Source organism: Rhinatrema bivittatum, chromosome 3, assembly GCF_901001135.1.
Source record: "Rhinatrema bivittatum chromosome 3, aRhiBiv1.1, whole genome shotgun sequence".
Lineage (NCBI taxonomy): Eukaryota > Metazoa > Chordata > Amphibia > Gymnophiona > Rhinatrematidae > Rhinatrema > Rhinatrema bivittatum.
Genome location: NC_042617.1, coordinates 344,766,864 through 344,794,600, shown reverse-complemented (window position 1 = coordinate 344,794,600; position 27,737 = coordinate 344,766,864).

Below are 27,737 nucleotides of genomic sequence, written 5' to 3'. Positions count from 1 at the left end.
GCAGGAAACCCAAAGGAAGGCAAAGCTCTGAATTCTTAATGCATGGATGAGATGATGGTGCAGGTTAAGAGATTTTTAGACTTGTTAAGACATGGGTTGCCAACTCCATTCCTCGAGAGCCGCAAACCGTTGCAGAAGTAGATCCTTAGGGGAAGGTGAGGTCGGCGCTACCCACAGGGAGGAGCCCTGCAGGTCCCCACCATTGGCAGGTGGTACTGGCTGGAGCAGAGGCCCAACCGGAGCTGCAGCAATACCAGCCCTCGCTGGTATTGCTGCAGCTCCTTGCGACCCAAGGTTGAGCCCTTGGGTGCCAAGGATAGCTGGACTTAGGCGCGGACCTCTGTGGAGGTGAGAATCCATTGCGTAGAAGAGGCTGCAGGCCAGCACAGTGAAAAAGGTGGAGTCAGGTCAGGTAGCGGTTGGGACAGGCAGCAGGCAGATGGAGCCAGGCTCAGACTGTGGTCGGAGGCAGGCGGAGTTCACTCAGTATCATGGTTCAGGCAATGGAAAGGGCAGGCAGAGTACAATTGTAAAATGAGAGCAGGCTATGGTTGGTGGCAGGCAGAGGTCAAGCAGCATCAAGGTCCAATCTGTGGTCAAGCCAAAAGTCCAGTCCAAAGTCAAAGCCAGAAGTCCAATCCAATGAGATGAGGTATGAAGAGAAGGAAGGAGGACGAGTGACCACAGAAACAAGATGAGACGCTGAAGGGAAGACTGACCATGAAGACAAGAACTCAGAGGACAACCAGACTGCCAACAAACCAGGAACAGGACACAGGACACAGGACACAGGAACTCAGGAATGACACACAGCAGAATCAGGATCCGGGAAGAGAGGAGCAGGAGACAGGAACCAGGAACACAGTAGCTAAGTGCTTCTCCAACGGAGTTGATTTATTGCTGAGGCAAGGGGCTGCCTATTGCTGAGGCAGCTGACACCTTTTATGGTCCCCTGATGGTGATGTCATCCAGGGGCACTGCTCTCTTGTTCCCGCCACTGGCCCTTTAAGAGAGGAAGTAATGGATGCACATGCGCCTAGGGAGGGCCTGGACAGCTAGTGGTGTTGGATGCAGGCCGAGCACAGCAACCTGCCATGGCAGCAGAGAGGGAGCTGTGCCAGAGTTTGAGGAGGGACAGAGGCGGTGGAATGTGACAGACAGCCGCATCTTCCTTTGTAGGTCTCCCCCGGCATCAGGCAGCATCAGGGCAGGATTGGGATCAGAGGAGTGTGGTGGCTTGCAGGGGGAGCCTGCAAGTCACCAAGTGCAACACAAAAAGGCTTTGTTTTCAGAATAGCCACAATGAATATACATGAGATAGATTTGCATGCACTCCCTCCATTGTATGCAAATCTATCTCATGCATATTCATTGTGGATATCCTGAAAACTTGGCCTGTTTGTGGCTTTCAAGGACGGGAGCTATCCACTCCTGTGCTAGGTACTGGAGAATATTTTGGGAAAAGAGGAGCCTATTCTAAATGGATGGGCTCCATTTTAACCAGGGTGGCACCACCCTTTCCAGCAACTAGCCAGCTCAAGGCTGCTATGTGAAATAAGGCTACCTTTGGTGGCCCTGTCACCTTCTGTTCCTCATCCCAAAAAAAAACATGCTAATCAGTGGAATCAGATAAGGTGTCAGCTAAGTTCCAGTACGAGGGGGTCTCCTGATGTGAAACATTCCACACCTTATCTCATAAAATTATCAGCGATATCACTTATTTGCCCCACCTATCACTGATCTCTGTATTATAAGGCTATGCCTTTCAAATTCTGCCCACCCTCAGATACAGCATTATTATCCCATTCAGTGTGTGGTCAGATTTCTTATTAGGAAGGAAAATACTAACTATGTTGTCAATATCCCTAGAAAATATTACCTTACAAACACAGAACACTTATTATAAGTCACAACTCATTAGCACCCAGTAAATATTTATGCCACGTTCTATTTAGTAAAACTGCTATCTTTTCTTAGTATAAGCAGTTGAAGCTTTCTCTGTATTTGCATGAAAAAGAAATCCAAAGGAATTGAAACCACAGTATTATTGTGTTTCACCCAGACTGATTCAGGAATATCTCCACTTGGCTAATCAAAAGTTTCCCAGTGCAGATTCCAGTACTTAGTAGGGTTTCTCTCTGTCTCTGTCTCACTCTTGGACATTCTGGTCTCCACTAGCAAGCATTGTGATCTTCTATGTTGCAGCTCAGCTACTGGTGCAGAGTTAGCTGCTTAGAATAGATTCTTGCAATGATACTTGTGGTACTTCTTGGTCCATATCATAGCGACTTTGCCATATGATGTATTAGACAACACCAGGTATGCTATGACTGCCATTAGCCTGGCTACATTCTTCTGATATTATTTTCCAGGAAGCACATCCTGGCAAAACCCAATCCACTAAATCGTCATCGTTTCATCGCCTGTTTCTGAAAGGACACAAATGCACAGGTGGTTCATGTCAGTCTGCTGCAAAGGTTGCGATTTCTCCTTGTCTGACAAATTCTTGCTGATTGACTGTGGAAGCACATTTTGGTATAACTTGGATCTGTCTTCTGGATGAGTAGTGACTTCCTGACCCTTTGACATTTTCTGTGGTTCAATCTAACTGTACTTGCACCTGCACCTACATCCTACCCTCTCGTGTCCTCCCACCCCTACCTGCATTTTGCTTTAGTTGCAAGATCTCATTTCTTTTCTGCACAAGAGATAGGGAACTTTGGAATTTATGTCTCCCAGAGAGAAGTAGGAAGAAGAAAAACTGTAATTGACTTTTGAATCCTACATCTACCTATACAGGATTGTATTAATTTAAAAAGTTTAAAAAACCACTACGGCCACTAATAAACAGAACAAGGCTGCTGATGCTAATGTTCAAAGAGGGGATATAGCAGTCAATCAGGAGTGCATGGTTTGGAGTGATGTATGATATGAGAGAGAAATTCAAATATCTCAAATATTTCCATTCAGAGGACGTGAGCCTTTTTCAATGGAAATGAGGCTCTAGAACAAGGGGGGGTCGTTAGATGAGAGTGATTCTCAGGAGTAATCTTAGGAAATATTTCTTTACAGAGAGAGTGGCGGATATGTGGAACAGCCTCCCAGTGGTAATGGTGGAGACAAAAACAGTATCTAAATTCAAGAAAGCATGGGAGAAATACGGGGGATCTCTAAGGAAGTGATGAGAATTATAATGCTAAATTAATTGGATGGATGGGCCGAGTGGATGGGCCATATGGTCTTTTTCTGCCGTCATGTTTCTAAGTTTCTATCGCCTAATGAAACTGTCAAAACAAGAAAGTCAGAGTATCCTGACAGATTATGGTAAGGGTTGAACTAGGTCAGGTAGATTTAAATTCAGTGTTAACAAATACAAATGATACCAAATGACTTGTATCGGCCGCTAATAATAAGCAGGTGGTCAATAGAAATAAAAAGAATACTTTTAATTATCTGTATGCAAATGCTAGAAGTATAAAAAGTAAAATTGGAGAATTAAAATGTATGACACAAAATTAAGATAGAGGCATAAATGACATCTCAGAGACATGGAGGAAAGATGATAGCAGGTGGAACACGGTAATGCCAGGGTACAAACTGTATCAAAGTGATAGGGCAGAACAAATTGGTGGAGGATTGGCACAATATGTTTAAAGATGTCGGAGTCAAGCAGGATAAAAGTTCTGAAGGAGACAAACTGCACCCTGGAATCTTTACGGATTGAAATTCCATCCATGATGGTAAAGAGTATAGGAGTGGGGATGTTCTACCACCTGCCAGATGGTATACATCCCAGAGTTCTGAAAGAACTGAGGAATGACATTGCGGACCTGGCTATTGGAAATTTGTAAACAATCAATTACATCATCTATGGTACCTGAAGACTGGAAGGTTTGTAATATAATGCCAATTTTAGAAAGGGATCAAGAGGTGATTCAGGAAGTTACTGAACAATGAATCTGATGTCTGTGCCAGACAAAATGGTAGAAACTATCATAAAGAACAAAATTGCTGAACATATAGATAGGCATAGTTTAATGGGACTAAGCCAACATTGATTTAGCCAAGGGAAGTCTTGCCTCTCAAATTTGCTACATTTTTTTTGAAAGCGTAAATAAACATGTGGATAGCCAGTTGATGTAGTGTATCTGGATTTCTAGAAAGCATTTGACAAAATCCCTTATGAGAGACTTCTTAGGAAATTAGAAAGTCATGGGATAGGTGGCAGTGTCCTATTGTGGATTGCCAACTGGTTAAAAAATAGAAAACAGAGAGTAGGGCTAAATGGTAATCTTCCCAGTAAAAAAAGTTGAAAAGTGGAGTGTCCCAAAGATCTGTTCTGGGACCGATGCACTGAGAGGAGAGGATCACTTTGCTGGTGGCTGAAAGGAATCAGTAAGTTCTGTTTGGGAAATGTTTTTAAAGTATTGGGGAAAAGTAATCTATTGGGGTATATTATTTAGTGTATTTGTGTGTTTGTGCTTTAAATAGTCAGTAAAGCAGATAATAAACAGAAGTTAGAGAGTTTGTATTTCCCAACCCTCCCACCCCTCCCACCCCTCTCCCACCCACCCCTAGCAGGTGAAACTTTCACACTAAAAAAGAAAAAATCAGTCTTTTAACTTCACTTTACGAATTCCCCAAACCTTATTGAGAGTTTGATCATTCCCTTGTAGGCCACTACCAGATATATAGTGAATATACTAATACATTTAAAGGACCCTAATTAGACCCAGTCCTACTCCCATAGCAACCTAAAACTTAACTAGGAACTGAACAAATCTGAGATGAAGGCATCAGTCCAATTGTAAGAGAGGGGTCTCCCAGTTTTTTGCATCGAGTGTCACATGTATGGTTTTTTACCCACCGGTGAGAAGTTTTACATGTACATCTGATGCAAAGAGCTCCTGTCTCTCAGAGAATGAGTCCGATCTCTGGAGGCTAGAGTGGCAGACCTGGAGGAGCTGAGGCAGACAGAGAGGTATATAGATGAGACCTTCAGGGACATAGTAGCCAAATCCCAACTTCAGACTGGCAGCCCTGGTGCTGCATTGGAGGAAGAAGGTCTCGTGATCAGAGATCATCAACCTGATACAGCAGGAAAGGATCCTGTAGCAAGGACCTGGTGCATTGTCCTCTCACATTGAGGATGTGTTTTCCAGGGCTATTGCCCAGGAGTAAAGGGTTAGGTCAGCCATTATAGGGGGTTATTTATCAAACTGCTATATGGCGTTTTCACATGTGTTAAGGCATTTTTGCATGCAAAAAACACCTTTAACGTATGTGAAAACGCCACAACACATAGTGTGATGCAAATTAGAAAAAGGAGAGGAGTTTGGGGTGGGTTTTGTGGCCAAGTGGGATGGCTTCATAATTTGCGAAGCCGTGTTGCCTGGCTTTAACTACACCTTTTTCATTTTGTAAAGCTGTGTGATAGGGCTTTATTGCACTTTGCAATGTTTTCACAAATGCTGTTTTTAGTAGTTTTAAGCTCCTGGGGAGCCAGCCTAGCTATCAGGACCCTTCTACAACCTTGGAGGGAGGGGGAGAGAGAGAGACACTATCTATAACATGCCTCTTTTCCTATCACATGCGATATTTAGTGCATTTTGATAAATCCAGGCCATAGTTGGTGATTCGATTATTAGGAATGTAGACAGCAGGGTGGTTGGTGGGCATGAAGATTGCCTGGTAACATGCCTACTGGTGTGATCTACATAGGGCGGACCAAAAGAATGATCAGCACTAGGTTAACAGAACATCGCAGCTGTTTTTAGTGATCCAGAAAGAACAAGCCCCTTTAATAGCTCATTGTGCTGAGTTCCAACATACATTTGCTGATTTACATTGGAGCATTGTGGAACAGATTGGTGTCTCCCCTAGAGGAGGATATTGTGCAGCAAGACAATCTGCATGAACAATTTTGGATTTTTCTCTTCAACACTGTTTCTCCTTACGGATTGAATTTAGAAGTTGAATGGTATTTGGTGATATAAATATTCATGCCTATCCATGACGTACTCAATGACATCATTTGAACTTCCTATATTACCTGTCATTCACACTTTGTCAGTTCCGGTTTAGAGATAGCACTGGCGGGAAAACGCTGACTTGGTAGATATTAGGGATGTGAATCGTGTCCTCGATCGTCTTAACGATCGATTTCGGCTGGGAGGGGGAGGGAATCGTATTGTTGCCGTTTGGGGGGGTAAAATATCGTGAAAAATCGTGAAAAATCTAAAAATCTAAAAATCGCAAAACCGGCACATTAAAACCCCCTAAAACCCACCCCCGACCCTTTAAATTAAATCCCCCACCCTCCCGAACCCCCCCCAAATGACTTAAATAACCTGCGGGTCCAGCGGCGGTCCGGAACGGCAGCGGTCCGGAACGGGCTCCTGCTCCTGAATCTTGTTGTCTTCAGCCGGCGCCATTTTCCAAAATGGCGCCGAAAAATGGCGGCGGCCATAGACGAACACGATTGGACGGCAGGAGGTCCTTCCGGACCCCCGCTGGACTTTTGGCAAGTCTCGTGGGGGTCAGGAGGCCCCCCACAAGCTGGCCAAAAGTTCCTGGAGGTCCAGCGGGGGTCAGGGAGCGATTTCCCGCCGCGAATCGTTTTCGTACGGAAAATGGCGCCGGCAGGAGATCGACTGCAGGAGGTCATTCAGCGAGGGTTCCGGCGCCTCGCTGAACAACCTCCTGCAGTCGATCTCCTGCCGGCGCCATTATGGTGGCAATTGCTTCTCTTTTTTGAGTCAGCTGAATTGAGGAAATTTGTGGAGCAACAGAAGAAATCTGAAGTTGTTAGTACATCCTGAACTGTTGATTGGAAAATGGTATTTTTGTAAAGTTGTTTATATGTCTGCTTAAGATTTATTGAGAATTATTTTTTTATCCTTTATCTGTTTCTTTAATGCCCCTCCCCTCGATATTGTAGGCTTAATTAATGCATTTCCATATGTTTTGTTACCATCTATTCACATTATCAATCCTTAGAATGTATGTCTGTCAGCTTTGTGTTATGTTGGTGTATTATTTGAAAACTGATAAATAATAATTAAAAAATGAATGGATGGATGTTTGCATAGGACAAAGGAAAATGCAGAAATATGTCTGGAACAAGTGAGATGTGTGATTGAAAAGTGAATGGAGATGAATAGATTTCTTCTTAAGAACTATTTCCAATATATAGGAGCCTATGCAATAAAGGTTTGCATGCATGCTAAGACTGTTTAACGTGCACAAAAATAGAGTGATATGGCTTAGTGTGTATGCTAAATGTATGTTGACCAATAATAGCATACATTAGGGAATACTGCATGGAAATTAATTTTCAGTGCAGGGGTAGGTGACTCTTGTCTTCAGTTACCACATATAGTTCTGTTTTTCAGGATTTCAAATGAATATGCATGAGATATATTTGTATACAATGGAGGCAGTGTATGCAAATGTATACATGTGCATCTTATGCATATTCATTATGGATATCCTGAAAACCAGATATATTTGTGGTACTTGAGGATCAAAGTTGCCTACCCCTGTTGTAGTGGGTTGTGCTTGAAATAGGGGGGTTGCTCTCCTCCATGCACTATTTCACAAACACCTTACTACAGCCTAATTGTTAATACCAGCCTTGGATTAGGTACTAGCTTTTTAGCATGCACACTGAGATTCAAAATCCCCCATGCCAACAGGCCTGAATTGAAAAGGCTAATTACCATGGGGAACGTCATCCTACCCCCAACACAAGTAGTAAGGGGCTTGGTGGCTCCAATATTCCAACCCCACTGAATGAGGTCATTTTGCAGCACTTTACCATTATCTGGTCATCATATTTCCTGCAGCTGTTCCCCACCCTCACATTTTTGTATGTCACACTTTTTTCCTAGTAAAATTGTAAGCTGGTTGAGGCAGGGATCTCTTTTATATGTTTTACCCTTATACAATGTGTTAAGCATGGATATTATCTTGTACAGACTTATCTATGTTTACCATGTGCAGTACTGCATATACTGTCAGCACTAGAGAAAATTACATTATAATAACACTAAGAATAGTGAAATGGGACGTTGATGCGGAATGTGAAAACATTGTGAGTCATTAGGCATAAGTAGTCATTGATGGCACTTGCTTGACAGTATAACATCATCAATTAGGACTTAAGAATGCTCTGAGGAAGCGATTTTTTTTTGTGCCGGTTGAGAAAAGATTCATGGAGAAGGGGAGGTTTCAGCAGTTTTCCTAGGACTTGTAAAATCCTTCACTTAATCCAGCTGACCTACCCTTTTTTTTTTAGAAAAGATAAGTCACTGCGGAAGCAGGGACTTGGAGGGGTTGTAATGACATTAGGGTTTGCTATTTGGCTCCCCTCCCCCCTCCCAACCAGGCCGATGCAATCCTAGGTTTATCCTGTCGTAATTGTGGACTTGTAGTTCTGCTATGCCTAAGGGCTTCCTTTCCATGCACTCACCGGGGGGTGGGGAAGGTGGGGTAAAACCAGGGCTGCCTCAGCCCCTGCGGGAGGGGAAACAGGCAAGCCTGGGAGACGAGGCAATGTGTCGGCGGAAGATACCTCGTTAATGATACGGGAACAGGCCATCATCACACGCTGAATTCTCCTCAAAGAAAACAGCAATAAAAAAATCAGCAACTGGAAAACATTATGTGTAATTAGAGAATAAAGTTAATAAGGTGGAAACCTTTAACATGCAAAATGCTATACACTACTGCACTGCTTCAATATATATTATGTAATATATATGTTAAAGAGGCATAACAAAGGCGTAGGGTAAAATAGTCACCAAGGTTTTGTTTTTTTTTTCATTTGCATAAGATGGGAAGAGTCCTTTCTTGAATGGGGCCATTTGTAATCATCTATATTATAGTTAAGTACTGGTCAACAGCAAACAGTAAGGAAGCAGCCCTCTGACAGGGCTTCTGGCAATACATTATGAGTGGGTGGCAAGAAAACAAGATTCATTTTTGATAATCCATCCGCCATGAATCCTTCATTCTTAAGGTTTCCTTCTTCGGGTTGCTGCATTCTCCATATTTCAATGAAGGTTTATAGGAACTTGCGGAGAGCTGGTAGCCAGCCACCATCTTGGTCCTGGAAAAAGAAAAGAGGACTGTGTGATCTGGTAAGCTCACAGCAGGCATCCCCTATGGATAATTCTTCGGCTGGGTACCATAACTGGACACTGCAACTTGAAGAGACCATCTTAAATTGGAAAAGCAAGTCAAACTGATTGCCGTTTAAAGATTAAAATGAGATAAAGGAGGCCAAACAAAGCAGCAGAAGAGTAACAGCTGGGTGTACTGCTTGGTTCGCTCTGTTTATAAGGCATTTTTTAGAAATGATTTCTGGTCATGGCATACCTAATTTTAAAGTGCAAGATAGCTGTAATATTAGAAGCACATTTTCTGTTTTTTTTTTGTTTGTTTTTTTTTTTTATGAAGGAAGGCCTTCCTTTTTCCAAATAGCACTCAAGTGGAACATACACTCATTTCTGCAAGGGAAAATTCTTTCTACTCTGCTGGCAAACGGCATAGCATTATCTGAGAATATTTAAGAATTTAGTCACATCCCTGTCTCCGAGCCTATAAGGAGCTTTCACGATTTGGGGCCTGCGTTAGATCTTTAATACCCTCTTCCTTTTGTGTCAAGGAGCTCACGAGGCGTAAAGAAGCACTGATAAACCCACTTAGATCCCTTCCCGGGCCGTCACCTCTCCCTGCCAGGCGGCTTTAGGTGGGAACTGATCTGTGACAGGCTGCCAGTCAAACAGAGCGTTTCTGAAAGCTGACACAAAAGACTGAGCGCGCCCGCAGGAAATAAGAAAACAAAGCCAGCAGTATCTGTGCCCTGCTCCCCTCCTCCCCCTCCAACTTTCTCCTCTCAGTCACATTCAAGGCAGGGGCAGTTCATGGCCAGGGAGATAGTGATCCGCGGTGGCCCATGCAGGCTGGGGGGGAGGGGAGGGGAGGGGAGGGGAGGGGGGGGGGGGGCTGCCCTGGCTTACCAGGGATAATAGAGGCAAAAAAAAAAAAGGGAAAGTGACAGTCAGGTGGAAATTGAGACAGGGTTTCTGTCAATACTGTTTCTTCCCATGAGAGCTGGAGGTGGGGGCAAAAGAGGGGGGCGGGGAGGGCGGGGGAGAGAGAGAGAGGGAGAGTTAAACTGAAATTGTGTCTTACTATGTGAGGTCAGCTTTTTTTTTTTTTTTCAGTCAGGTGGCTCTTGGCGTTTGTTTTTCAGCCCATGAGAATTTCTGAAGGTGGTGGTGGTGCTGATGGTGGCAGGAGGGGGCTGAGCGGGAATAAGGAGGTCACCCACTGACACCCTCACTTAATATCCTCAGGTGCCGTGCCGCGCTGGCGCTGAGATTGTGTTTGACAGCTCGGTTCACGCAGCCTTCTGAGACCTTTGTAGGATGACGAATCTCCTCGCCCTGAAATGGCCAGCGCCGCTCGAGAGGCACAGAGGATCACGGCTGCTCCTTTTCCCGGCAGACTCGGTGTTTATTTTAGGATATTGCAAACATTTTCTTTAAAAAAAAAAAAAGAAAAAGAATCAGAATTGCTCTTTATCTTTCGGCGGCTCGTTTGGCAAAGTGTTCAGAAAACGTGCTGCCTTTATTCTGCCCTGCTGCATGGGTATGCTTGCCAAAAGCTTATTTGGCATCACCGTTAGATTCAAAACCATAACAGGGAACAAGAAAAGATTAATACTTACAGTAAAAACACTTTGGTTCCATATCTCTTTACAAGGAGAATGCACAGGGCCGGTGCAAGGGTATTACGTGCCCTAGGCAAACGTTCTGCCTTGCGCTCTGCCCGCTCCTCCTCCCCCGGTCCCAGCCCTGACTCCTACCTCATTCTCAGACTGGCCGCTCATGGCCCACCGAGTGTGAGCTTATAGAAATATAGAAACATAGAAATGATGGCAGAAAAGGACCAAATGGCCCATCCGGTCTGCCCAACAAGCTTATGGCAGTAACTACTGGTCATATGAGCCACCTTTATAATTATAAGTTTCCCAGACTGTCAAAGTCTGGGCCCTTGTCGGTTGCTGTTTGAGGCCAATTCCCCGTTACCTCTTGCCATAGAAGCAGAGAGCAATGTTGGAGTTGCATCAACAGCATTAAGGCTTATTAGTTAAGGCTAGTAACCACTGTATCAGCAAGTTACTCCCATGCTTATTTGTTTTCCCAGACTGTGCAACTCACTGTCTTCGTTGGTTGCTGTCTGAATCTAATTGCCTTTTCCCTCTGCCGTTGAAGCAGAGAGCAATGATGGAGTTGCATCAACAGCATAAAGGTTTATTGGTTAAGGGTAGTAACCTCTATCTGAATCTAATTCCCCTTTTCCACTTTTCCCCCTGCAGTTGAAACAGAGAACAATGATGAAGTTGCATCAAGAGCATAAAGGCTTATTGGTTAAGGGGAGGAACTGCCATACTAGCAAGTTACCCCCATGCACTCTTTCCTTCATTCCCATCCTCTAGCCTTAAAGGATCCATACTGTTTATCCCATGCCCCTTTGAAATATTTTACTATTTTTGTCTTCACCACCTCCTCTGGAAGGGCATTCTAGGCATCCACCATCTTTTCTGTGAAGAAATATTTCCTAACATTGGTTCTGGGTCGTTCTACCTAAAATTTCATTTTGTGACTCCTAGTTCTACTGATTTTTTTCCAGTGGAAAAGGTTTGTCGATGATTGTGCATCATTCAAACTTTTCAGGTATCTGAAGGTTTGTATCATATTGCCCCTGCACTTCCTCTCCTCCAGGGTATACATATTTAGGACCTTCAACCTCCCCTCATAGAGCACATAGAAAGACATGGTTTAATGGAACGCAGTCAACATGGATTTACCCAAGGCAAGTCTTGCCTAACAAATCTGCTTCATTTTTTTGAATGGGTTAATAAACATGTGGATAAAGGTGAACTGGTAGATGTAGTGTATTTGGATTTTCAGAAGGTGTTTGACAAAGTCCCTCATGAGAGGCTTCTAAGAAAACTAAAAAGTCATGGGATAGGAGGCAATGTCCTTTATTGGATTACAAACTGGTTAAAAGACAGGAAACAGAGAGTAGGATTAAATGGTCAATTTTCTCAGTGGAAAAGGGTAAACAGTGGAGTGCCTCAGTGATCTGTACTTGGACAGTGCTTTACAATATATATATAAATGATCTGGAAAGGAATAAATGAGTGAGGTTATCGAATTTGCGGATGATACAAAATTATTCAGAGTAGTTAAATCACAAGCGGATTGTGATACATTACAGGAGGACCTTGCAAGACTGGAAGATTGTGCATCCAAAATGGCAGATGAAATTTAATGTGGACAAGTGCAAGGTGTTGCATATTGGGAAAAATAACCCTTGCTGTAGTTACACGATGTTGTACCTGGGTTCAAAAAAGGTTTGGATAAGTTCTTGGAGGAGAAGTCCATTAACAGCTATTAATCAAGTTTACTTAGGGAATAGCCACTGCTATTAATTGCATCAGTAGCATGGGATCTTCTTAGTGTTTGGGTAATTGCCAGGTTCTTGTGGCCTGGTTTGGCCTCTGTTGGAAACAGGATGCTGGGCTTGATGGACTCTTGGTCTGACCCAGCATGGCAATTTCTTATGTTTTTATGTAAATCATTTGATGGAGACCCACCACCATTTTTGTCACCCTTTTCTGGACCACCTCCATCTTGTCTCTCTGTCCCTTTTGAGATACAGTCTCCAGAACTGAACACAGTACTCCAAGTGAGGCCTCACCAAGACCTGTACAAGGGTATTATCACTTCCCTTTTCTTACTAGATATTCCTCTCTCTATGCAGACAAGCATTCTTCTGGCTTTTACTTTCACTTTGTCATATTGCTTCACCATCTTCAGATCGCTAGACACTATCACCCCAAGGTCTCTCCCTTCTTCTGTGCACCCTTCACCCCACCCCCCATCACATACAGCTATTTTGGATTACCGTACCCCAGATGTATGACTGCACTTATTGGCATTGATTCCCAGCTGCCATATCTTCGCCTACTGTTCAAGCTTCCTTAAATCATGTCTCATTCTCGCTTCTCCTTCTGGCATGTCCACTCTGTTGCAGATCTTAGTATCATTGCAAATAGACAAACTTTACCTTCTATCCTTCCGCAATATCTCTCACAAAGATATTGAACAGAACTGGTCCCAACACCAATCCCTGTGGCACTCCACTTAACACCATTTTTTCTTCAGAACAGGTTCCATCTACCATCACACCGTGTCTTCTATCCATCAACAGCTCATTAGGTCCACCCTAGCACTTTTCGATGTATAGAGGTACATTGCTAAACATCAAAATGATGCCATCTGTTGGGGTGAATGCATCAGAGTTAATTAACTCTGGTACAACCCCAAAGGACAGCATATATTGAAGAAGAAAATAAGAGGATGTCGTACTTGTTACAAGGCCTGGACTCCACACCTGGACTTGGCCCTAGTCTGAGAACCAGGCCCCAGCATTGTGCTTGGGTCCAGGCCAATGCTGCAACATCAGGACCCGGCCTCCAAGCTGGGCCCCGGGGTCAGGCATGGGTCTGGGCTGCGGTCCCAGGGTGGTGACATGACCTCCGGGCCAGGCCATGAAATCGGACCTGGCTCTAGGTCGAGGCCTTGCAATCTCGGTGACCTCTGGCAACCTTGGCCTACACAAGGCTGAGGCCAATGCATTGGGACATGGCCTCTAGACTGGGCTCCAGCATTGTGCCTTGGTCCGAGATGAGGCCTTGGTGTCAATATCCAGCCTTCAGGAAGTTGCGTCATTGGGCCTAGCTCTATGCTCCAGCCTAGGCTGAGGTGTCGGCCTTGTATAGGCCAAGGCTGAGGTTGCGATGACCTACCTCATCTTCTGCCTTTGCAAGGCAAAGGCTTCAGCCTGGGCCCAGGCCTTGCCAGTGGATCCTCATCAGACCGGGTAAGTGATGTCTGGAGTGTATCCTGGCCCTGGCATTTTTCTGGGTATGTGGGTGGCCTTTGGAGGCCCTTTTTTGTTGTTGTTTTTTTTTTTGCCTGTTTATGTTTTTTATTTTTTATTTGAATGTTTGATTCAATTTTTTCACACATAGGACAAGAAAAACATTCCATGAACTGAAATTTGTGGGAAAAAAACCCTCCTGAAAATGAACTGAAAAACAAAAACAAATTATTTTTGCCATCTCTAGTATTTAGCATAATATTCACACACACCCCCCATCCCCTGCCAACCTCAGGAGCAGAAGCCAAGGGGTGAATAAAGATGTGGATAAAGGTGAACCGGTAGATGTAGTGTATTTGGAGTTTCAGAAAGCATTTGACAAAGTCCCTCATGAGAGGCTTCTAAGAAAACTAAAAAGTCATGGTACAGGAGGCGATGTCCTTCTCTGGATTGCAAACTGGTTAAAAGACAGGAAACAGAGAGTAGGATTAAATGGTCTGTTTTCACAGTGGAATAAGGAAAACAGTGGGGTGCCTAAGGAATTTGTACTTGGATCGGTGCTTTTTAATATATTTATAAATGATTTGGAAAGGGGTACAAGAGAGGTGATCAAATCTGTAGATGTAACAAAATTATTCAAAGTAGTTAAATCACAAGGGAATTATGATAAATTGCAGAAGGACCTTGCAAGACTGGAAGACTGGACTTGCAAATGGCAGATGAAATCTAAAATGGACAAGTGCAATGTGATGCATATGGGGAAAACTAACCCATGCTGTAGTTGCATGATGTTAGGTTCCATATTAGGAGTTACCACACAGGAAAAAGATCTGGGCGTCATAGTGAATAATAGATATAAATCATCCCCTCACTGTACTGCAGCGGTCAAAAAAGCAAACAGAATATTAGGAATTATTAAGAAGGGAATGGTGAATAAAAGGAGAATCTCTGATGAGACCACACTTTGAATACTGTGTGCAATTAAAAAATGATATAGATACACTGGAGAAAGTTCAGAGAAGGGTGACCAAAATGCTAAAGGGCATGGAATGGCTCCCCTATGAGGATAGGCTAAACCTGGAGAAAATATGGCTGAGAGGGAATATGATAGAGGTCTACAAAATTATGAGTGGACTGAAACAGGTAAATGTGAATCGGTTATTTAATCTTTTGGACTAGGGGGGGGGCACACCATGAAGTTAGCAAGTAGTACAATTAAGCTCTGGAATTCCTTGCCAGAAAATGTGTCACTGAATATATTAGCCTAAGGTTATTCTGCTACATGTAACAGGATAACTAAAATCTTAACCAGCTATATTTGAATATAGCCAGTTAGGTTTTTAAGTTATCCGGCCTTGTGTTGCTGAATAACCTGCCACTTACCCGGATATCTTTAAAAGATATCTGGGTAAGTAAGTAGTGACCCAACCCAAAAAAAAAAAAAAAAAAATCTACTTCATTGTCGGTCTTCTGGCCTGATTCCCATCCCACCACAAATGACACAAACCCCAGGGTGGCCAGGACCCCCCTGAAACCCCTGCAAATAAAAAAAAAAAAGAAAGCTGTAATATGCGCCAGATCACCAATCCTCCTCCCCTCCCCTACTCGATAAAAATGTGACAAAATACAGCCTCTATGCCCCCCCCCCCACATCCCCCTCACATCGCCATTCTACTGCTGAAGCTCCACCCCTCACCCCCAGCACCTGGGGGTGAGGGGTGGAGCTTCTGAGTTACTTTCTTTGTAAAGATAGAAGTGCAAGCTATCAGCGTAAATGTTCAGCCCAAGTTGATCAATAGCTTCATGGGCACTATTGCATCTGCACACAGGTCTACTACGTATGAAGCACTTTTGGGACCGTCAAACAGTTGATTCACATCCTTAGCTGCTTCTCCTAAGCCAGCTCTTATTCCTCAAAAGATGCTGTCAGAATCCTGCTGCTTGTAAGGCTTTGGTTTCCTGAGGCTTTACGGGACTCTGATTCTTTTACTCACGGGCTTGAGGCATCTCTTTTTAGTCGTCAAGTTGATCTGTCTGAATTCACAGTCCTCCTCCCTTTGGTCATGGGCATCTCTGCCAGGGGATACCACTTCTGTCCCTCTCCATGCCAGCTTCTTCTCCTTGCATCCTGCTTCTCTTTCTCCCTCCTGGTGGTAAGAAGAATCTGGATCTTTCTTAGCGACTGCCCAGTTCACACCATGGATCTGAGCACATGCGGTTTCACTCCAGCTGTGTTCCTGGGGCAAACCACAGATGTTTGGAATTAAATGTAGAGATCAGTCAGATTCAGAGTCAAATATCTCGTATATTCTTTTTAAGATGCTCTGTATTCCTCTCAGATGTTGCTGCTCATGTATTACAGGGCATCATAATGTTTTTAGTACTGTAGCTAGGAGTATTTCTAGGCTGCATGTACATCTATTACATCTGAAGAATCTTATTATACTTACTGTGAAGTACACATCTTTTTTTTTTTTTTAAATTCAGTTTTAATTGGTTTAAATGTATCCTCCTTTGATTTGCTCTGTTGAAAGTATTTTACTGACTGTGTTTCTGTAGTCAGTCTTTTAGGTTCAAATACTTGTAAAATGTAATCCTATTGTGACCCCTGCTTTTGCAAATGAATGATCCTAACTGCTCCAGTTGTTCATCGTGGGACAAATTCTCCCACCCTGTTCTGAGTTTATTGCTCCCTTAAAAAAACAAAACAAAACAAAAAAAACCCCCAAAACAAAACACAGTCTTATCACTGCTCTTTTGGTTATGAGAGAGAATGATGCACTATGCAAAGTATAGTCAGACTTTCATTGGAAAATGTATCTCCGATTTCAAGGGTAGGAATTTATTATCCAAGCCAGCCTTGAAGAGGTCTCTTTCTTTTCATGGTGCCCACTTTGAATATCTGTCAGAAATATTTTCATACAATGATTCCAAAACCATTTTGCATATGTTGGCTATCCTGAGAACCAGACCTGTTCATGATACCCAGGGATGGGGTTGGGAACCCACTGACCTATTTACCCAGCTGTACATTGCAAGAAGGCATATCTAAAGGAGTTCCAAAGAAAATTAGCACTGATGCATCTCTACATAAGACATCAGTAATAGGAAAAGGATTGGCAGTAGCACTTTGACTTCTATGGGCTGAATAAATTTGCTCTGAAAAGGCCATTGGAACTGTGCTATTCTTAAAGCTCATCCCTTTATTTTTAGTGACACCACCTACAGAGAAATGAATTCCTATGGATACATTTTTTTTAATGACTCAATTTAAACTATTGGGGAATCAAATAGGGAAATTTGCCATTTTGCCCATGATTTGACTATATAGCTTTTTTTTTTTTTAGGATTTTCAATAGTGATTGCAAAAAAGCAGACCATAGTAAAATATAAAGATATTGTTGTGCGCCCCGCCCATGCTGGCACCTGTGCTGGGCCTATTCACCTTCCTCTCTCCTCTGCGGGTCCTGGCTCCCCCTCTCTAGCGGCCGTGGTGAGTCAGCCGCAGCCTCAGCCTCCTGTGCCTATGTCCCGGATGCCCTCGAGCTCCCAAGCCTCATGACAGGGCTCCGTGGCCTTGGCATCCTCGGCCCTGCCCCTTGGCACGCACACGCGCTCTGCACGGCCCTAGTAGGGGCTGTGACAGGAACCTGGCCCCGGCGTGTCCCCCTTGACGTCATCAAGGGGGACTACTTAAGGCGAGGCCCCTGCCCCAGTCACTCACCTTGGCAACGGGTCGTCATACCTTGGTATGAGTTGTTGCTGTTCCTGCATCCCTGAGTCTGTTCCTGCATCCCTGAGCAAATTCCTGGTTTTGTGTCTCCCCTGTGTGCCATGTTCCTGCTTCGTGTTCCTTGCTGGTCTTGCCTACCCGGATACTGACCTTTGGCTTTGGACCCAACTATGCTCTGCCTGACTCCTTGGAACTTGACCTTTGGCTTTGGACCTGACTATGCTCTGCCTGACTCCTTGGAACTGATCTTGGCTTGGCTGACCATCCCTTGGACTGATACTCTGGCTCTGACCTTGGCTCTCCACTCGGACACTCTTTGCCTCGTGTACCAACGACTACCTGGCCCACCTTGTTGCTACCTCTGATGCCTTGTGGACTAGGCCATTGGGCCCTGCCTGTCGGGGAAGTCTCCAGCCATTTCCCTGTTCTTCTGGCTTCCGGTACTCCAAATTCTGGCCTCGTCTGTATACTTCTACGTCACTGAGCACCTCTCCTGATTCTGGGACACTCCTACGTCATCTCACAGGAAGACCCCCAGGGGTCCATCTAAGTCTAGGCGGTCCGGGAACCCAATGGCTCAACCTGCGGGGAGACCAGACTTTTATTGGCTAAGCCCCAGCTGGCCTCTGTCTCCTCGTGTGCACCGCCTCCTGGCAGCAAGAGCCCTCTGGGGCCACCCAGAGGGCCGCGCCAATCCTGCCCCAGGCTAAGGGTCCACCTCCAGCACAACAGATATCTCAACCCAATCCTCAGGAAACACCTAGCCAATCAGGTTTTCAGAATATCTATAATGCATATGCATGAGCTAGATTTGAATGCATTATCCATTCTTATATGCATACATATCTCATTCATATTTATTGTGGATATCCTGAAAACCTGACTGGCTTAGATGTATCCTAATGACCACTGACCTAAGCTGCTCTAGTTCTGACCATCTTGCTGTTTTATCCTCATCACAAACTTCACTAAGGATAGCTCCCACTTGTTAGCTGTAGAGGCTTGAATGCCTGAAGAAGAAGATTACTACTCCTCCTCCAATTTTTATTTTGTCTTAGCAGGGAGTGTAATCAAATCAGCCTGTAATCCATGCTAGGGAACTTATCTCCTCACCTAATTACATCTAGGAATGTACCAGAATGCTGCTGCTCTACATGTTGGTTACCTGTGCCTCATCTTTTTTTATCTCTTTGATGATCTGGACAGTTGAGTTTATCGGTTTCTATATCGAGTCTAATGTTTACATCATCCCATTTTGTGAAGAAGATATTCAGAACATGGCTGGCCCTTAGTGACATCTCATGCATTACAATGTTTAAAAAGGCTTTAAAAACCTTCTTGTTCATTAAGGAATGCATTGTTATGTGGCTTTGAACCTGACCAGTTAGACGTTCTCAGTTTCATCAGGCACTATCATGGTGTCATTTAGTACACCTATGTTTGTGGTTTATTCCACTTTTTTATGTCATGAATGTTTTTGTTTTTATTATTATGAATGTTTTAAACTTTGTAAGCCGCCTCATGGCTGCCATGTCCTGACGAGTGGGTAGCTGGCGGCGTTCTGACTCATTGAGGGGCAGTGAGACAGGCCCGGCCGGAGGAGGAGAATGCAGCGGTTTGCGGGAGCAGCCAGTGTAGCAACGGTAATGAAGACACCTCACACGGGATTCAGGGTGAAGCGTGCTCTCCCAGGCTTTTGGGAAGGCTGCTCTTTTATTATAAAATGATCACATAGCATTTCATATGATACATACGTCACATATTTTCCTGCTACAATGTTTTCCACCATCAGTGTTTATGCTGACCTTTTACTACGTGGGTGCAAGTGGGCAGTAGGTGCAAGCGGTCAGTCCAGGCAGGGAGGGAGGAGGTCATTAGCTGGTCATGAGGCAATGGTACTGAGCTACCTAGGTGTGAAAACCCACAGAAATGCAAGTAGGTCATAAGCTATTCTGGGGCTGCAGAAAAGCTTGCACGATGTTTCCTGCTGACTTCCTGTTAGCTGGGGGCAGGAAGTATGTTTACTTGCTAAAACTTGCTGCGGTCGGCACAAAACGTTTTCTTTATACTAAGAGTAGGTGTTAAGGAAAAACCAGTTTAGAGATGGCAATGGAGTTTCCCCTTTCCATGACGTGGTGTTCCAGCGAGCCTGGAAAGCAGAACTCCTATCCCACAAGCCAGAGGGCTGCCAAACACAACAGTATTCCCCCTCCTATGCCCCCTCCCTGTGGTCCTGGATTTTCTGGGGTAACGTTGATGAAAATCTTTCAAGAGGTTTGGTGTCTAATATGCTGTAGGATGGATCCCATGAATTTTCTTCTGGGTGATAGTTCTTCAAAGAGATTAAATATTTGACCTTTTTTTCCGCTCCGGTGGGAATCTAGGACTTCCTGGACTTCATATATATCATCTCTGACAGCAGTGACTTCCTGAGGTTCGGGCAGCAGTCTGGAGGGCCACGAAAGCACCACTGGCTTAAGCAAAGAAACGTGAACCACATTATGCATCTTTGCTTTAGCTGCTATGTGTCAGGGCCCACATGCCAAAGCACAGAGAATGGCCCAATAAAGCATGGTGCCAGGCGCATAGAGGGAAGTCATAGGCATAAGTTCCAGGTATTCAGCCAAACTCTCTCTCCCATCTTGAACAGGGGAGCTGGCCTTCTTTTGGCATCTGCCATTTTCTTGGCTTGCATGGCAGCTTTCTCAATCACTTGATTGGTCTGCTCTCATAGTTCCTGCAATTCTTGGGTGGCGAGTTGAGCCGCTGGTGAAGGAACTGTCACAGGCGGTGGCAGAGGAGGCAGAGGTTGTTTTCCATAGACCAGATGGAAAGGGGAGGCACTGGTGGCTGCATTGACGTGATTACTATGGAGAATGTCAGCCCAAGGTAAGAGGCCCAGTTATCCTGGCACTCACTGACATAAGAACGGAGGAAACTTTTACGGGTACGACTGGTACGCTCCACTTACCCCTTGCCTTGCGGGTGATAGGCTGTAGTGTTAGTCATGCGTGATAGTAAACGTTTTGCAGAGAGGGTGCCAGTACCTTGCAATTAACTGAACTCTAGGGGAGGGGGCACCCTGGACCCTCTACTTGCCCTGATCTTTATTTTGTAAGGTATTGTGTTGTGGGGGGAAGATTGGGGGGGGGGGGGGGGGTTGTAGCCTTCCCACTATACTACCAATGATTTATTTATAATTTGAACCTTGGGAAGGGGAAAGGAGACCTATTTATTATATTGAAAAGAGGGGCAGGGGTAGGGACATGAGGGGGAACCTACCACCTTTATTTTACATTGCTAAGGGGGCTGGGGGTTTCTATGTGCCAAGGGGTGCCAGTACTAAGGAGTCGGGGCAGGAATACATTGTTATGTGGCTTTGAACTAGTTATTTTCTACATTTTTGGGGGTCTGGCCACCTCAATTGGCAGCCTGGGGGTAGGTGAGGGGATGACAAAGACCGCCGGTGGTTTTTTTGAATATTTCAAGGATCTTACTTCTTGGACCACATGACTGTTTAAGGTAATGGCAGCCCCATGTGCTAGGGGCTGCCATCATATCGTGAAGGACAAGATCGTGTTGTTTTGTCTAGTGGAATTTGCCATGAGACAAAACAATGCAGCGATACAGCTGAAATATCTTTTTGAGAGAAGAACCCACTATCGCGGGTAAACCTTCTCCCTGTCCTGTGGAGGTCCCTCCTGTACATCTAGGCCAATGTTAGCTAGATAAGTAACTTCTCCCAGTTATGGCCCTGTTATGCCCACCACTTAGCCAGCTAACTACTTATTGATAAGTAGTTATCCAGCAAAGTAGCACCTGTTGGATGCAGCTAGATATTAAAATGCCACAACTTAGCTGGATAAGTCAAAACTTATCCAGCTAAATGGTGCTGAATATCAACTTCTTAAGTCTATTTCATCACTATTTTTATACCTTCCCTCATTGTGTATCTAATCGTCCTAAGTACTAATATTCTGTCATTGTTTTGGTTACCACCACCTCTGCCAGTAGGCTATTCCACGCATTCAGTAAATACATTTTTCCTCATATTTCATCTAAGCCTTCCTCTTTAAGTTCACATGATGACACTATATCCTTGAATTTATTTTCTGAAAAATTCTACCTTGTAATCTATTGAAGCCTGCTAAATATTTGAATAGTTCTATTATTTTCCAACCACACATTTCCTCTGAATACTTACAATAGGAATATTTCAGCCCTACTCTAACTGTCAGATTGACATTCTCCAAAAAACAGTCAATTAGGGGAGTATTGAAGAGATAATTAATAACATATTGTTGAGAAGAAGGTGGAACGGTTACAGAAAGAAATCTTCCTCAGTGATCTTTGAGTTTTCCCTCATATCATAAAACCTCCAGAAGAGAAAACTCGAGTGAGATGACCAGATAGTTCCATATTACAAGCCAAAGGATGAGAGAGTCCTTGATCTTCTTCATTGCTACTAGGCAGCAATAGCCAATTCTGACCCTAGAAGTCTTAAATATGCCTGCTTTTCTTACCTGTTTTTTGACTCTCAACTTTCATTAGAGAAATTGGATGTATAAATCCATAGCCACAATGTGCTAAAAACAGGAATGGTTCAGCCTATATCTTATGACACGGAGATACCTGAACCCAGTTCTCAGGAGTATTCTAGTTCTTAGACCCAATGTGCTTAATTCAATAAATATTTTTTTTCCATAATGAGGGAGATTAATTTCTGAATAAGGCCCCAGTATATGCAAATACTGTATATCTTATGTACATTATGGATATTCTGAAAACCAGACTGGTTTGACTATCCTGAGGACTAGTTTGAGAACCGTTGATCTAGAATGACTTGAAGACCTGACGTTGAATGGTTACTTGAAGTTGAATGGTTACTTGAAGACCTGAAGTTGAATGGTTACATAGCTGTGAGGTTATAGCAAAACCTTTTATATACTGTTTTGAGTAACAATTTTCTGAATTTCTCACAAAGAGCAGCATAAATCAATATAAAATTATCAAAGCTTTTCTTGGTTTTAAAGGGTGCTTCAGCCTGAAGGAGCAGTACTTACCTTGCAAATGCTATTTTAGTGAATTGCTCTTGAAGTCCAGATTCCCTAATCACTTCAGGATTGATATGCTTACAAAGAAGGCTGGTATGTGTTAATCATATATAGAGAGCTCCTTGCATTCTGAACCAAACAGCCCAAACATATCTGAACTAAAGTGCCCACCAACTGTGAAGTTTAAAGCACAAGTGAAAATAGTTTAAGATGATTTCTCCCTTGTAATTTTTTTTAAAATTCAACTTATTAAGGCATGTCTCTTTCAAATCTTGTTGAGGAGCATGCTGGTCCCAGTGCTTTTTGTCTTTTCTCACACACTCCCTTCCACTTTTAGGACCAGTACTGCAGTGACCTCCTTTAGCTGAATCCTTGGAATCCTGTAGGATTCAAAGGAGCTATTTTCATTGCTGCTCTTTGATCAGCCACGAAGCAACATAATAACATAACATGGGAAGCCATGACCATCATCAACTGTTCCTCCTCCCATTCACCAACCAGTCCCCGATCCCTTGAGTCAATATTTATGTCATGAGTGAATTTAAAAGGGCACAGTTATTTGCAGAAAACCCCACAACACTTTTTCAATCAATTCAAGCATTTGTCAAAGTTGCCTAACTGCCTGCTCAGGGTAAGCTAGGCAATCTGAAATTCCCAGATCTGCCAGCCTGCCACAGTAAAAGTTAGGCCAGATCCTTGTAAGCCTTGGGACCCTGCCATGTTTCTAAGCTAGATAACCATATCTGGCATTGGTGTACCCATCTCACACCCTGTGACTCTCAAAGGCATTCTGGATGGTGCTTCTGTTTGCCCATCTGACATGGGGATGTAGCACCACCTTGCCTGAAAACTTGCATGCTTCCTCCTATGTGGCGGCACCCAACTTATGCCTCACAGCTTACAGAGGCACCTTGGATATCACCCAGATGGCCTGCGTGCTATTAATGATGCAGCATGGTCACACTTACATTAGGATGGCCCATTCTGATATGGTTGCTCTTAACTCATGCCTCATGGTTTCCAGAGACACACCATATACTGAGCCAGGCTATTTGTTGCCTATGACTTCTTTTATCTCTAATAGGGGTGTGCATTCGGATTGACCGCATTAGTAAAACGCAACTCATATTTTTTTTTTACTTAAAAAATTGATTCGACATAAACGATCGGATTTCCCACATATCGAACATAGATATGTTCGATATGTGGGAAATCGCGATTGTTGAGCCAAAATAAAAATATAAACCCCCTCACCCTCCTTAATCCCCCCCCCCGACTTACCACAACTCCCTGGTGATGGAGCGAGGAGTGAGGACGCCATTTCTGCAATCCTTGGCGAGAAGCATGTGACGTCGGCGGCACGTCGAGTGACGCCGGCGTCACGTGATTCCCGGCTCGTTCGCGCCGGACGGCTCGTTCGGCCCAAAAGAACTTTTGGCCAGCTTGAGGGGGTCAGGAGGCCCCCCCAAGCTGGCCAAAAGTTCTTTTTGGGCCGAACGAGCCGTCCGGCGCGAACTTGCCGGGAATCACGTGACGTCGCGTCTGAGTGACGCGGCGCCACGTGATTCCCGGCTCGTTCGCGCCGGACGGCTCGTTCGGCCCAAAAAGAACTTTTGGCCAGCTTGGGGGGGTCAGGAGGCCCCCCCAAGCTGGCCAAAAGTTCTTTTTGGGCCGAACGAGCCGTCTGGCGCGAACGAGCCGGGAATCACGTGACGCCGCGTCACTCGACGTGCCACCGACGTCACATGCTTCTCGCCAAGGATTGCAGAAATAACGTCCTCACTCCTCGCTCGATCACCAGGGAGTTGTGGTAAGTCTGGGGGGGGGGATTAAGGAGGGTGAGGGGGTTTAATTTTTTTTTTTTGCACATATGTACATATACCCAACTCATTGGATTTTTTTTATGTCCATATTGGCCGCAAGTGGGACCCCCTTTCGGACATAAAAAATATGAACATAAAATTTTGCTCTGCACATCTCTAATCTCTAATACTATTCAAAAGTCATTTGTATTATCTTCGACGTCTTCATTCTCTGCTAGAAATATCTGATCTGAAATGACTTATGCATGCTTTTATTACTTCTTGGCTACATTACTATCGTTCGTTACTCTTAGGCTTGCCACATTACCAATTAAAATGCCTTCAAATACTGCAAAACACAGCAGTGAAAATAGTGAATGGTCTAAAGAAGTCTGATCACATTACTCCGATCCTTCAAACACTCCATTGGCTTCCTGTTTCTTGCCATATGAAGTTTAACATTTTTTGTCTCTCTTTCCGTTCTTTACACTCTGGATTTCTGCTTTATCTCTCAAAACTTTTGATTCCTTACTGTCCCTTGAGGTTTCTGCGTTCCTCTCAGAAGGGCCTTCTTCATTGTCCACTCCCCTCTATGATCAAATTAGATTCTACAAGAGATTTTTTCCTTTTCATATCAAACGCCTCTGTTATGGAATGCCCTTCCAAAGGTTACACGACCAAAAAGCTGTAAAGACATGGCTCTCCTCACAGGTTTATGACAATTTAATAACTACAAGATGAACTTTTAACATAGAGCAAGTTTAGCTCTATCAGTGATGAATGTTCTCTTTTTGTACTTTATTGTATGCAGATGGTTTTAATGTTTTTATCGTTGCTTATTATGTAAACTGCTTTCATAATTTGTTTCTACAAGCGATATATAAAGTCCAATAAATAAAAACTAAAGTATCTGCTTGCCCACAACTGCAATCTGTATGACCAAATGCACAGTCCCTGTGAAACAAAGGTCCCCCATTTCTAATGGGAAAGGGGCCATTCCCCAGGGTAAGTTGCTTTTGCAACACAGTTCTGACTTCCTTTGCTTGGGTACCCCATGCTTGCTGTGACAAAATACAGGGGAATAACAGTACTGAGCGAACAAACCCGCACAATAATTGATATTCTATGCAAATTTGATTATTGTGATTATGATTACAAATTGGATTGCTACCAGAAATACTAAGTAGAATATTGTAACAAAGCTCACAAAATGGTGGGGTGGAGGAATAGCCTAGCCTAGTGATAACAGCAGGAAGCTAAAAACTGAGGAAGCCAGGGTTTAAATCCCACTGATGCATTTTCAGGCAGATGCAATATCGTGCGCTCAGGCTAGCCCATGGGTTAACCTGCGGTTGGACACGTGTTTTGGACACACATCCATAACTCCTTATGCAATAAGGGGATCTGCATGTCCAAAACGCCCATTCAAACCAGTGCATAGCTAATAGTGCTCATCACCTGTAAATGCCATGCTGATGAGGCTATTAGCTATTCCCCCCTTATGTAAAACGTAAATGTGCGTCCGACGTACACATTTTTACTCTCATAAATTAACACCAGCCCCAGAGTTAGCGATAAGCCTTGAGGAGCCCCAAACGTTAACAGAAAAGCAGAAAATACTGCTTTTCTGTGGTTCCTCTGACTTAATATAATGACGATATTAACTTGGAGGAACTAAAAAAAGGAGTATAATATAAAAACATTTAAAAAAAAAAAAGGCTTGCTGGCAGTCAGATTAGGAAAACGGATGTTCAATTAACGAGCTCCATTATCCTAACCTGTGCACAGCCACTTCTCCTGGACGCCTGGTGCCAAGGAGGTGCTAGGGATGTAAAATTTTTCCTAGCACATCCTTTGTAACACAGCAGCTCATTTGCCTACTGTATTGCACGCCCAGGAGAGGAGGATGGGCACGCATTACAAAAGCGTGCGCTCAACCATGAGCGCCCATTGTTCGTGTGCCGATATTGCATCGGCCTGTTTGTGACCTTGGACAAGTCATTTTACCCTCCATTGCCCCAGGTACAAAATTAGGGGGTAATTTCAATATGCAGCATTAAGCATTTACCACATGGTACACATCTAACAGTAGCAAGAACATTCAACATTTTAAATCCCATGCAATATTTCCCCCCAAGAACACAAAACTGGTAATGAGCTGCTTAGCATGCAAAGTGTCTTATTACTAGCTAATTTTAAATAAATAAAATTACACAGCTTGCCAGAAAAGTGACAAGTTGCATTATTTCCTGAAAAGTAAGCCACAACTCTGGGGTTGTGGCTTGCTTTCCTCAGACGTATCAGGATGCTAACATTGCATTCTGATGTTCCTAGGTCTGGCAGAGTGACCCAAGGTATACCCCCTTCCAGTTTTGCTAACCACCTAGGGGGCTCTCGAGATGCCCATTCCCAACTTCCCTTTTACACATAGAAAAGTCCATAGCTAGCCCCACCTCCTCTCTCAAAACCTCTCCCCTTTGTCAAAAAATGCCCCATCCCCCATAGGCCTGCCTCCCCACCCTCCCAAACTTCTGCCTGTGGGCTGATAGCTTTACTTTGCCCCATCACATGACAGGGCCTGCCAGCGCCTTTTGGGAAAATGGATGCTATCAGGGCAAGTTAGGTAAGTCAGGGGGGTTGGAAGGGTGGGGGAATTTTGAAAAAGGGGTTGGGGTTTGGGAAGTAGGGTCTCTGTGCTGCAATTTAACTGTCTTTGAGTTTATTTTGGGGTCTTAGTCATCTCAAGGGACAGGGTATCTTGTGATCTTTGCCACACTTGGCCTTTTTAATTCATGATGGCTCCACAACCTTTGACTGCCATCGCATAAAGCTTGCAGGGTAGCCAAGCTGCTGCACTTTCCTGGGAGCTATTTTATTGCCGGGAAAAATAGCATGGGATTTAGTAAGTTGTGGTACTGAGAAAATGACCCTCTTATATTTTAAGCCCTCTGAGGACAGGGAAATATTTCCAGTGCCTGAATGTAACTTGCCTTGAGCTACCAATGAAAAGCAGTGAGCTAAAAATAAGTAAAGATAGATTATTATGAGAATTATTGTGACAAATTTGATGATGGAGTCACCTGTCAGTAATAACAGTTTTGAGCAATTCCCTTTGACTAAATTTATTTGTGTCTGTCAATGAGATATAAAACCAATCCTTGACTTGCAAATGAAACCACAGGTGAC